At 37.8% G+C, this 13,225-nt stretch overlaps 1 pseudogene; it reads left to right on the forward strand.

The window, feature by feature from the left end:
* Positions 1–338: 338 nt before the first annotated feature.
* LOC107827076 (uncharacterized) overlaps positions 339–13,225 on the forward strand; it is a 51,887-nt pseudogene continuing 39,000 nt past the window's right edge.

The following is a 13,225-nucleotide window of genomic DNA, read 5'->3' on the forward strand; positions in this document are numbered from 1 at the left end:
GCCTTCAGCATGGGGTTCATATAGAGTTTACTGTGATGCTTCACGGGTTGGCATTGGGTGTGTATTGATGCAGGATGGTAGGGTGATTGTGTATGCTTCGCATCATTTGAAGCCCTATGAGAAGAACTACCCAGTGCACGATTTGGAGTTAGCAGCCATTGTTCACGTGCTTAAGATTTGGAGGCACTATCTTTATGGTGTATCTTGTGAGGTGTTCACGAATCACAGGACTCTAGTTCCTATTCAAGAAAAAAGACTTAAACTTGAGGAGATGAAGGTGGTTAGAGCTACTAAAGGACTATGATATCACCATTCTTTACCATCCCGGGAAGGCCAATATGGTGGCCGACGCTTTAAGCAGGAAGGTGGAGAGCATTTTGAGTCTTGCTTTTATCCCAGGTTGGGAGAGACCGTTATTTTTGGATATTCAGGCTTTAGCCAACAAATTTGTATGGTTGGATATTTCAGAGCCTAGCAGGGTTCTTGCTTGCTTTGTATCGCGGTTTTCCTTGTTTGAGCAAATCAAGGCGCGTCAGTATGATAATCCCCACTTGCTTGTCCATAAGGACACTATGCAACATATTGATGCCAAGGAGGTGACTACTGGTGATGATGGGGTATTAAGGCTTCAGGGCCAGATTTGTGTGCCCAATGTGGAGGGGTTATGGGAGTTGTTGATTCTTGAGTAGGCCCATAGTTCGCGGTATTCTATTCATCCGGGTACTGCAACGATATACCATGAATTGAAGCAACACTACTAGTGGAGAAGGATGAAGAAAGATATCGTTGAGTATGTGTCACAGTGTTTGAATTGTCACCAGGTTAAGTATGAGCATCAGATTCTGGTGGTTTGCTTCAAAGGCTAGATATTTTGGAGTGGAAGTGTGAGCGTATTACTATGGATTTTGTAGTTGGGCTTCCATAGACCTTGAGGAGATTTGACTTTGTGTGGGTCATTATGGACAGAGTGACCAAGTTTGCACACTTTATTCTAGTCATGACTACTTACACTTCATAGCAGCTGGCCGGGATTTATGTTAGAGAGATTGTTCACCCGCATGATGTGCCCGTGTCTATTATCTCGGATTGAGGCACTCAATGTATATTGCATTTTTGGAGAGCCGTGCAACGTGAGTTAGGAACACAGGTCGAGATGAGTACGACATTTCATCCACTGGCTGACGGGCAGTCCAAGAGTACTATTCAGATATTGGAGGATATGTTGCGAGCTTGTGTCATTGATTTTGAGGATTAGCTGGATCAGTTCCTATCGCTAGCAGAGTTTGCCTAAAACAACAACTACCAGTCGAGCATTCAGGTGGCTCCGTATGAGGCATTATATGGGAGGCGATGTCGTTCTCTGGTTGGTTGGTTTGAGCCTGGGGAGGCTAGGTATTTGGTCACTGATTTGGTTTGTGATGCTTTAGAGAAAGTGAAATTGATTCAGGAGCGGCTTTGTACAACGCAGTCCAAGCAAAAAAGTTATGCTGATAGGAAGGGTCGTGATGTGGCATTCATGGTGGGTGAAAGGGTTCTACTCATAGTTTCTCCCATGAAGGGTGTGATGAAGTTCGGGAAGAAGGGAAAGTTGAACCCTCGGTATATTGGTCCTTTTGAGATTCTAGATAGAGTTGGTGAGGTGGTCTACAGACTTGCTTTGCCACCCAGCTTATCGGGGGTTCATCCAGTGTTCCAAGCTTCGGAAGTACTATGAGGATCCGTCACATGTGTTAGATTTTAACTCGGTGCAGTTGGACAAGAATTTCACTTATGTTTTGGAGTCGGTAGCCATTTTAAACAGGCAGGTTTGAAGGCTAAGGTCGAAGAACATTTCATCGTGAAGGTCCAATGGAGAGGTCAACCTGTCAAGTAGGCCACTTGGGAGACCGAGCATGATATGCGAAGCCGATATCCTCATCTTCTTTGCACTTCAGGTATATCTCTAAACTCGTTTGAGGATGAACGTTTGTTTTCGAGGGGGAGAATGTAACGACCCGACCGGTTATTTTGTGTATTTGAACCCTGTTCCCCTATTCGATACTTCTCGTAGGTACATTTATTGTTATGTGACTTGCGAGGATGGTTGGTTTGGTTTAGGGAAACTTTTGGATTGAATTGAACACTTAGTTCCTAGTTTGGAAGCTTAAGTTGGAAGTGTAGACCAATTTTGACTTTTGTATACTTGAACTCGGATCGAAGTTTTGATAGTTCCGTTAGGTTCGGAAGGTGATTTTGAACTTAGGCGTATGTCCGGATTTGGATTCGAAGGTTCCTAGGTTGATTTGGCTCTAATTAGTGAAAGTTGGAAGTTTGAAGGTTTAGAAGTTCCTACATTTAACCCAAAGTTGACTTTGTGGTTATCGATGTCCGTTTGGGATTCCGAGTCCTGGAATAGGTTCGTATGGTGATTTATGACCTGTGTATAACATTTGGTTCATTCTAAGTTGTTTAGGCATGTTCGGCGTAAGTTTGGATTTTGGAAATTTGGATTAGTTTATTAAGTTTGAATTGAGGTGCGATTCGTAGTTTTGATGTTATTTTGAGTGATGCAAGGGCTCAAGTAAGCCTGTGTTATGTTTTGAGATTGGTTGGTGTGTTTGGACTAGGTCGCAAGGGGCTTGGGTGAGTTTTTGATCATTTTGGCCTTGGTGAGCATTTTTGTTGTGATGTTTTCGCACCTACAAGGACTGGACCAGTAAGGCCCTGTAAAAATTTTACCTAAAACCCAGGGTTCCGTGGCACCGAGGTAGAGTAATGTGATTGAGGATTATATAGTACGTCGGTGAGTTGAAGGAATCATTTTGCAGAGCATGGCATGTCTGCGGTCCGCTATGCGACTGCAGAACCACTTTGTGGGCCGCAGATCAGCTACAGAGTGAAGCAAAACTTGAGCTAATTTTGAGGACCATTATGCGGTCCATTATGCAGCCGCATAGCCATTTTGTGAGCCGCACAATCCATCACAGATCCAGCATGAGAAAACTTCGGAAGGAGGTTCTGCGGTCTACTATGCGACCGTAAACTGATCTGCGGACCGCAGATCCGTTGTAGACTTATCCAGCCCCTTAGTTTTTGGGACCCTTTTCTGTGGTCACATACGTGTTTTGCGGTCCGGTCTGCGACTGCAGACCCGACTTCATAGAGTTTAAGTTTTAGAAAATTTCACCTGATACCGTTTTTATAAAAACAACTGGGGGTTTATTTTGGCTACTTCTAATTGACATTTTAGAGAGATGAAAATGGTTTAGAGTGAGATGGAGATTCCTAAGCTAATTGTTCATCCATCTTTGCTCAAGACTTGATGAATTCACAAGGAAAACTCACAAGATCTTCATCTAAGAGATAAGGTTCCATACCCTAGTCTTCAATTTCGAGTTTGGGGTAGAAGATGGGTAATGGGGAGTGTGATTCTTAGGCATTGTGGTGTTATCTATGCATGCATGTACTAACAGAGCTGTGGGAAGGTTGTTGAGCTCAAAAAGGTAAATATTGGGTTGTGGGATGAAGAAATTCACCATAGGAGGACCTTGAAAACCTAATTCACCCCTAGAGCTTGATAAAATTCTTAAGTGAGCTGAACCTATGAATATCTTCCTAATTATGGCTCAATTTTATCATGTCTCTAAATAGATCAAAGTTGCTAGGATTTCCGAAACTGTGTAGTAATTTAAGGAGAGCTCAAAGCGAGGTATGTTGGCTAAATTCCTCTTGTACAATCGAATCCATGATGTCCTCGTAAGTTGTAATTATGAATGGCTCAAGCTCTTATGTCTTATGTTCCAAGTTATTCCTTATAAATTTGACTATTCCGAATAAACTATGTGTCGAAATATATATGTTCAAAATATTTTCCGAATGCTCTTATCATATTGTGTTATCCTTCGAGATTGTATTCGAATGTGACCACGTGTCGAAGTATTATGAATTCAATTATGTCTAAATTGCTAGTTATTATGCCAAATTGTGGAAGAAAGTTCAATGTGCCTAAAACTCTTATTTGCTCATATGTGTATTAAAAGTCTTGATTAGAGATGCTTTGTTGTTGATAATCCATGATGATTTTTGAAAATGAAAGGGTGAACATGAAATAGGAAATACGGCCGACGTGCCAAAAATGATATTACATTTATGGCCACTAGTGCCAATGAAATGAAAATATGAGTAAAATACTATGAAATGAGCTGAAAGTTCATTATATAATAAGCATTTGGGAGTATAGTTAGTCACCGAGGAAGGGTAGGTTGAAATGACCTAACCCCGAAACTACACGTGCCGGTGTAGGTGTGTATTATGATTATTTCCCTTTGTTTGGGATGAGATTGATGTGATGAGATTATTCCCCTTAAATGGGATGAGATGATTGCTAGCAAAAGGGTGATGTCGATCCACACAGAATTGTGGTGAGACAGCCTAGCCGGTCGGGTCGAGATCGGACGCCATGCCACACACATGGTGGTGATTGTGCTTGAGATTGTGATTGATATAATGATTGAGATCTTGATAGTGAATGTGATTGTGGTTGATGTCTTTGGGTGAGACGGCCTAGCCGATCGAGCCGTGATCGGAATCCATGCCAAAAATCACGGTGGTATATCGATGCTAACGATCTCCCAACCTAAAATATGGAAAATTTACTTGAAAACTTGTCTTGCTCCTAAATTGATGACTTGGTATTGTTTGAGGCTTCCGTTGATTCTATGATTGTTCTTTCTTGTTTTGTTACTCGGTCTATTGAGAGGGTGTATATTCATTCATACTAGTACTATTACATATGTACTAACGTCTCTTTTACCGGGGGTGCTGCATTTTTAATAGATGCAGGTGGTTCCACAGCAGGCTTTGATCAGTAATAGCGGTATACCCTCTTCCCAGCTGACTTGGTGAGCACCATTTCATTTCGGGGTCGTGTATCTTTTGTTCCTTGTATATTATATTTTGCGGTATAGTCGGGGCCTTGTTGCCGACTTTATCATAGTACTCTTTTGTATCTATTAGAGGCTCCGTAGACATAGTGTGGGTTGTATGTTGGTGTTGGGAAAGTCAAACTAGTAATGTTGTATTTGTACAACTTTCTCCACTTCAAACTATGAAAATGTATGTATTTTGGGAGCTTATAAATGATGTAACTAATGGTAATGAATTAGTGTTGCTCACATGATCTTCTCCCGCTCTAATTAATGAAATAGATCTTCTCTTTATTCATGGGTGAGTTCGGGTAGAAGGTATTGCACAGGCTTGTTCGGCCGGGTTATCTTAGTTAAGCACCGGTCGCGCTCCCTGAGGTCGGGGCATGACAGGACCTCAGGTGCGAGTCACAAATACGGACGTATGGCCGCATATGCAGAGATGGGAGTGAGGCAGCTTGGTCCGGAGCGAGGTACTGTTCCGCGAAAGCAAAAGAATGGGACTTAAGTGGATTCTGCATTTGCGATGGTTTTTCCATAGATGCGGTGTTGAAAAAGCGACTTATGGGCCACATAAGTGAAAGTGTCGGGCAGAATATATCTTGAGCGAGGATTTAATTTCATTTATCATATTTTGATATCGGGAGCTCAGATTTGGGAGATTTAAAGGGAATTTTCACGATTTTATTTGGGGTAATTGTTTATGACTCGGATTAAATTATTATTCATGATTCCAACCTTGATTTTAGAAATTGAATGATGATCTAAGTGAATAAATTAAGGATTCTAGTAAAAACTTATCTAAAGTGTAAATTCGAGATTTGAACTCCGATTTGGAGTCAGAATTGGATGAAACTTATATGGTTGGACTCGTATTGGAATGGGTGTTTGGAATTTGTGAGTTTTCTTAGATTTTTGGGGAATGGGCCCGAGTTGACCTTTTGGGTTGAATTTGCATATTTAAATCAAGATCATAGCTTTATTGTCTGTGGTTGTTTTCTATAGGTTTTATAGATATTATTAAGTTATCTTGGCTAGATTTGTGCCGTCCTGAGATTGATTCACGTTGAAAGGGATTTTTAGAGTACTGATTTGGCTTTGTTTGAGGTAAGTATCTTGCCTAACCTTGTGTGGGAGAATACCCCTTAGGATTTAGCCATAACTTTTAATTATGTTATGTGAAAAATGATGTGTACATAAGGTGACGAGCGTGTACACAGGTGCTTTGTGTGAATTATGATCAAATTGACCCGAGGGTGCCTTATTGCCTTGTTTTGATTGGTAGATCTTTGTGCTACGTGTATTAACTTTGGATGATTACCTGAGTTTATTTTTCTATGCTAGAGATCATGTTTTAGGATTTTTTTTCCTAAATTGATCAGTATGGGCATTTGTGAGATTGTTGCTAAATTGAATTAACTGAATTCATGCTTATATGTCGAACACCCATCCGCATTTTTTATTGATATGTCTTTGTGCATTGCATTGTCAGATTATGAGTTTGTGTCTTGATGACAATTTTTGGCATGTTATGTTATTATGATTGTGGCACATGTGGACGTGTAGGGCAGATTATTTTTGATGTTGGCACGAGGTCTTTTTCGTGCTATTGTTATTGTTGATATTGCACATGTGGCAAGATAAGGCGGGCTATATTAGGTTTGCCCATATGGTGAGAGAAGGAGGGATGAATTGTTACTACGCATGTGGCAAGATAAGGCATGCATTTACTTTATGTTAGCAGACACAATGAGATAAGGAGGTATTGTGATGTTGTCATACGTGATGGTTTCGGGGAATATTCTAGCTGAGATTATGTGATGTTATGGATGTCATTTATTAATTTATTGTTGTGATAGGACAAAAGTAATATGTTAATCTTATACTTGTTTTCATTGAAACTTTGTGTTGTATGTTCATAAATTGTGAAATTTCATTCATCATGCTATTTGATATGCCTTATCTTTTATTTGATGATTTGTTGATATTATTTTCAACTTCATATCATATTGCTAGTTATTGACTTATCAAACGGACGATTTGACTAGTGAGTGTCTTATGATTTGAACCTCGTCACTGCTTTATCGGGGTTAGTCTTGATACTTACTGGGTACCGATTGTGGTATACTCATACTATGTTTTCGCACATCCTTTTGTTCATATCATCAGGTGGGTCCTAGCAGAGTTTCGGACTGAGTTTGGAGTTCACACAGAGACTCAGGGTGAGCTGCACTTCATGGATCTATTTCGCAGTTTTCGTGTACCTGTTCTATTATTATTCCTCTCTATTTGTATTTCAGATAGTTGGTTATGTATTCAATTATATTCTCTGATCGTAGTAGCTCATGTACTTGTACCACATAGTCTTGGGGTTGTGCGATGTTGGCCGTGTTTAGGCCATATTATGACTTTATCGGATTTAGTTACTGTTTTGGATTATTACTCTTTTTATTTATTCTATATTTACATTAATTTAAGAAAATGGACTTCATTTTTGTAGAATGCGAATTAGCTTGCTTAGGAAGTATGGTTAGGTTCCATCACGACCTTAAGGTGGGATTTGTGTCGTAACAGTCCTCCTTTTCTGACTCTAAATCCATCAAATGAGCTCATTCTAGCCCAAATAATGCTGAAGAAAGTCAATTAAAGCTATTGAAATCAAATCCGAATGATAAAGCTTCCATCTATAATAAAATCTCGAAGGTCAACAAAAAAGTCAACCTGGGGTCCACATGGTTGAATCCCAAAATAAAAATTAAATCTCGTTGACCCATAATCTTATGAGTCAAAAAATATGATTAGACTCTAAATTCGAGTTCAAATCGGTGTATTACTTTCTTATGTTTTTGGCTCAAAATATTTTTTTTGATCTTTTTGTTTTTAATCTACTAGGTAGTGCCTAGGGCTAGTTTTTATATGTATAAGGAAATATAAAACAAAGTGTCATGAAATCCTACTAAATGAAAGAAATAAACTTTGCAAACTATATATAGCCTATTATCAAAGTTGAGTAATATGATCAACAATGATATCACATTAGTTCTACTGTAGTTATTAAAAATAAAACTAGCCATTGAAGCCCATACAAATTATTTTACTGATTAATGTGCTTCATGCAGCAGTAGCCCTATATTCGCACTTCCTAGGTCTGCTGATTAAACAAATAACCCATAGTGATGTACAATATTCGATGTTTGGAAATATAGCCCAGTTCCATAAAGAGCAGAGCCCAGCTCCACTGATTGCCTAGATAGCCCGTTTCACTTTGCAATTGTAGCACTGTCCCTATCATGGTGATATGGACTTCCTTCTTTTGATCTTGAGATGTCATTTCACTCCAATTATCCACTATGTTCTCCCAGTAACACTTGCATATGTAATAATGCTCTAAGCATCTCTGAACAAAATGCCCAGCCCAAAAATGTTTAAATACACTGTGTTTGCACTCATTGTTGCATGAACTACTTCTGTTTTCTGTTGAGTTCTTTGCATGGAGTCCATGCTGAGTTGTCCTACTATAATATTGCATCCAGATATAAACCCAGTTTGTCTCTAATGAAGCTGTAATGTCTTGCCAAAAATATCTTGTCGCTTGCCCTATCCAGCGGTGATCAACTACACTATTTTCGTATTGAATTTCGTGTTCCATCTCTATCCTTCTTGTTTTTTTGATCTTTTGAATCCTTGATTTTAAGATAAAATCATTAATAGATTCTTGTTATAATTATAAATTTGAGCGAGAATCACTTACCCTATCATCTTAGATAAAATCGCTTAAAAAATACCTCAATTTGAGCTCCCTAGCTCCCAAAATGATAATATAAAGTCCAAGCACTAAATGAGAGTTATATATACAAGTGCAGAAATTTTTAGTGCAAATTTTCAAAAATAACAACATTGACCCTTTTTTCATTCAATCAATCATAACTTTATATATATATATATATATATATATATATATATATATATATATATATGTGTGTGTGTGTGTGTGTGTGTGTGTGTGTGTGTGTGTGTGTGTGTGTGTGTGTGTATGGTAATAACGTTTTGTATAGATGTCGGAATGATAAATGGTTTAAATTTATGGAAACTACATTCAAATTACTACAACTTTCATCAATGCATCTTCACCAAATTCCTTATATACTTTAAACAGATTTCTCTTGAAGCTGGGTTTAATGCAGAAAATCAGAATTTCAGCACTTCAAATCTTTCGAAACCTGCTCCAAATGTACCAAATATCATCTGAGTCCCTCGAGACCCCGTTCAATCATCCTTAATAGTTCATACACCCTATAAAAACTTGTTTATGGTCTAAAAACATGTAGGAAACATCATATCCAAGAATTAAGATTCAAATCAAAGTCTCAAAAATTTTTAACTTCAAAAATTCTAATTTTCATATTTTGTACTTGAATCACACCCGAGCCCCTCGAGTCACCTTAAAAACATTCCAACAAGTCAAAATAATCTATGTGTACTAATGAAAAGTGTCAAAACACGAATCTAAGCGTAACTACACAAAAGCAAAACTTGAGTCAAAATAAGTTCTTCAAATTACCAACTTTCAACTTAAAGCGCCGAATCAACTACGGGACACCTGAGACTCGATCCAAATATATCTATAAGTTCAAAATAATCATACGAATCTAATGAAGCCTTCAAATCCTGATTCTGAGTCCGTTTGCCCAAAATATGGACTTTGATCAACTTTCTTAACTTTAAGCATCTAGTTATGAACTAGGTGTTGCAAATCAATTCTAAACCCCATGAGATCCATTCCATTCATACTCGCAAGTCACAAATCACCAAATAAACCTATGAAATTCTCAAATCATAAAATGGGATACTAGAACTGAAAATGACCGTTTGGATCATTACATTCTCCTCCACTTAAACATATGTTCATCCTCGAACATGCCAAGAGTCCTTTCAAAATTATCAAGTAACTATAGATACTTGTCATGCACGATTCTGCAGTCATCTTATTACTTACATACAAATAATACCATTAGCGTACCTCAACTGAGGATTTCTTCATTGACTCTAGCTTATAAGCTCATAAACTCTTCTTTAACACTTGAAACTTCCTCAAAAGTCCAAATCTTGTATATTTTCACTATATCCATCTAAATGACCTGTGTCGACTCATAATTGTACTATCCAACCATAACCACATGTTATATTCCATATATCTCATGATTATAGTGATACCCTTAGGATATAATAAGTGTTTATTGTCAAACTCGGTGTCGATAAAATGCCACAACTCAAATAGATCCTTCTCCCAAGATTTCACAATACACCTAATGATATAATAAACTTATAGAAACTCATAACCATTAATCATTTAAAAAAGTTAGGGATATTTCTTGTTTGCGAAGAATCATTACATGCTCTAAGCTGCCTAATAGCATTCTTCTTCTAAACATACTTTATCCAAATCTGATTGCGCTAATTCCAGGTCCATTAACTTTATCCCATTCAATATAAGCTGATCGACTGACCAGTCATACCAAATTCCACATAGACCTCAAACGACATGGTTGTGCACTATATAAGCAATAACATAAAAATGATAAATCTGTTGAAGAACAACTGATTGCTCCAGTGACTCTTTGAGTCTATTGTATCCCTTCTCAACAAGTCTTTGAGCATCTATATACCCTACTCGAACTGTTTGACATGTAACATATAAGAAAACCAACTTAACTTATCCTGCAAACTCAAAACACATAGAACAACTGCCAAAACCATATGGTGGGCTGTTACTTTATCAAATCTGATGAAACAAGTACCTTATGAAACATACAAACTTCTAGATAATATAATATCCTTCTAGGTGATACATTCGTAGTAAATGCTACATTGCGTAAGCAAATTTGATCTGGCGTAGAATACACATTCTTAATAGGCCTATAAATAGACATCCAAATAAATTTTAAACCTTTGAAAAATAGGTAACAAGTCTTCCAAAAATCCAAAGTGACCCATCCTAACTTCCACTCATGGATATCCAAATAAGTTTCTAATCTCCCAGTCTCAACTATGGATTTCTTGACCCATATCAACTCAAATCCCAAGAAGCAACATCTTGTAGCCTATCCTTTTTCTTTATGTTCCTCTAACTACAAAGATTACACATGATCCACTATAACCTTGTGGGACCCAATTCCCAAACACAAATCTGTGCTTCTCTGAAGTCCTCCCGTCACTTGTTTAACATTCTGACACATAAAAATAATGCTAACAACCTTCTAAATAATATTCTGCACCCAAATATCTCCTAGAAGGATATATTACTATACTAGTGTAACGATCCAAAATCTATCTAGTCGTGATGGCACCTAACCTGACCCGCTATTTAAGACTAATGACAGTCAACATAATTCAAATGAAATAAAAGTAGTCAACAAATGAATAACTGAATTTTCACATAATATCCCAAGGACTGGTAATACAAGTCATGGGCCACTAAGACTTAGATTTTACAAAGCTGGTATGAAATAATTACAACATCTGTGTGGAATGTACATTGACAGAATCAAATCTAAACTACCAAAGACAAGTGGTAGCTATATCCGGAAGGCAAGTACATCTTTAGTGCCAGCTCCCGTCATCCACAATATCTCAGTTCCAGGATCTGCACACAAGGTGCAAAAATGTAGTATGAGTACAACTGACCCCATGTACTCAATAAGTAACAAACCTAACCTCAGGTTGAAAGCAGTGACAATCTCGGTGCAACCCGATATAAATAATAATCTATTGCGGTGTGCAACCCGATTCAAATATTAGAGCCCACATCAGTCAGCAATCCGCTCACGTCTCCATATGCCAACATCTCACAACAACATAGTCAACAATACAATACGAGATATCATAATAAGCCACAAATTCAGCTCAAACTCGTGTCATATACAGTGATACCAATAACATGTGAGATAGCATACGAAAAACGTATAAAGGCAGAGATATAACATATATAGAACTATTATGACTCAACAATATGACTACAGCTAAGGCAAATAGCTCAACATGGCAAAATAGCCCTATCTTGTCTCAAACAATAAAGCAAATAACCTAGACATGATTTCTAGCATGAATATTACTCACGTAGTCATATAATTGGAGAAAACATGATATCAAAGAAACATGAGGACAAAATAAGACATATAATAGCCTAAGAACTATCCGGATTATGAATACCCCGGTGCACGCACACACGACCGTCACCTAGTACGTGCGTCAACCCTAAAACATTTCAAATATCATAGTTGCCAGGGATAATTAACCTCAAATTCATGTTTAGATATGTTACTTACCTCGAACAAGCCAAACCAATACCAAGCAAGCCAAAACAATACTCTAGAAAAGCCATCCCACGCGAACCGACCTCTAAATGGCTCGAAACTAGCCAAAAGCAATTCAAAAATATCAAATAATACCATAAGAAACAAACCCAAACAATAAAGGTTAAATATTTTAATCAAATACTCAAAATCAACAAAAATGTCAACCCGGGCCCGTACCCCGAAACCCGACAAAACTCAATAATTTCGAAAACCCATTCGAATAAGAGTCCAACCATACTAATTTCATCCAATGCCGTCCCAATCGATGTTCAAAATCCAATTATTCACTGTATAAACGTTTAGACAAAATCCCGTAATTTCTCTTTTAAATTCATAATCAAAATGCCAAACTCAAAGATGAAATCATGTAATATAATCATATCCGAGTAAAAAATACTTAACCCAATCCATTTGATGAAAATTCATTCCATAATAGCCTAAATTCGAGCTCTCCAACTTAAAATTGATAAAATGAGCTTAAGCTTCGAAATAGAGTATTTTATAACACTACCCAACTATATTCATCGCCATCGCGACATATCCTACGCGATCTCATAGAAGAAACATGGCACTGCCCAAAATACACATCACGTTCGCGACACAACAAATGTGAATGCGATGACCACATGAAGAGAACTGCGTGAACACACCTAACTCCATGCGAACGCGACGATAATTTGCCCACACCCACTCTGCCTCGCAATCACGAACTTACTCGCGCGAGCGTGATAGTCAAACCACTCAAGCTCCGCGAAACACCCCCAATGTTTTTAGAATAATAGTTGCATTCTCAATTTACCATCTTTATAATGAGGATAGATTTTACTCTGCACTTTCTAAACGTGAATTTGATGATATATGAAAATTGCCTACTTTAGTTTGTGTTAATATGTACAAAGAAGTCATGGTGTTGCTGTGTTTAACACTTAACATCATTTTGATGCATTGTTATGAAATACAATAGAT

The sequence above is a fragment of the Nicotiana tabacum genome, chromosome 4 (genome assembly GCF_000715075.1).
Source record: "Nicotiana tabacum cultivar K326 chromosome 4, ASM71507v2, whole genome shotgun sequence".
Classification (NCBI taxonomy): domain Eukaryota; kingdom Viridiplantae; phylum Streptophyta; class Magnoliopsida; order Solanales; family Solanaceae; genus Nicotiana; species Nicotiana tabacum.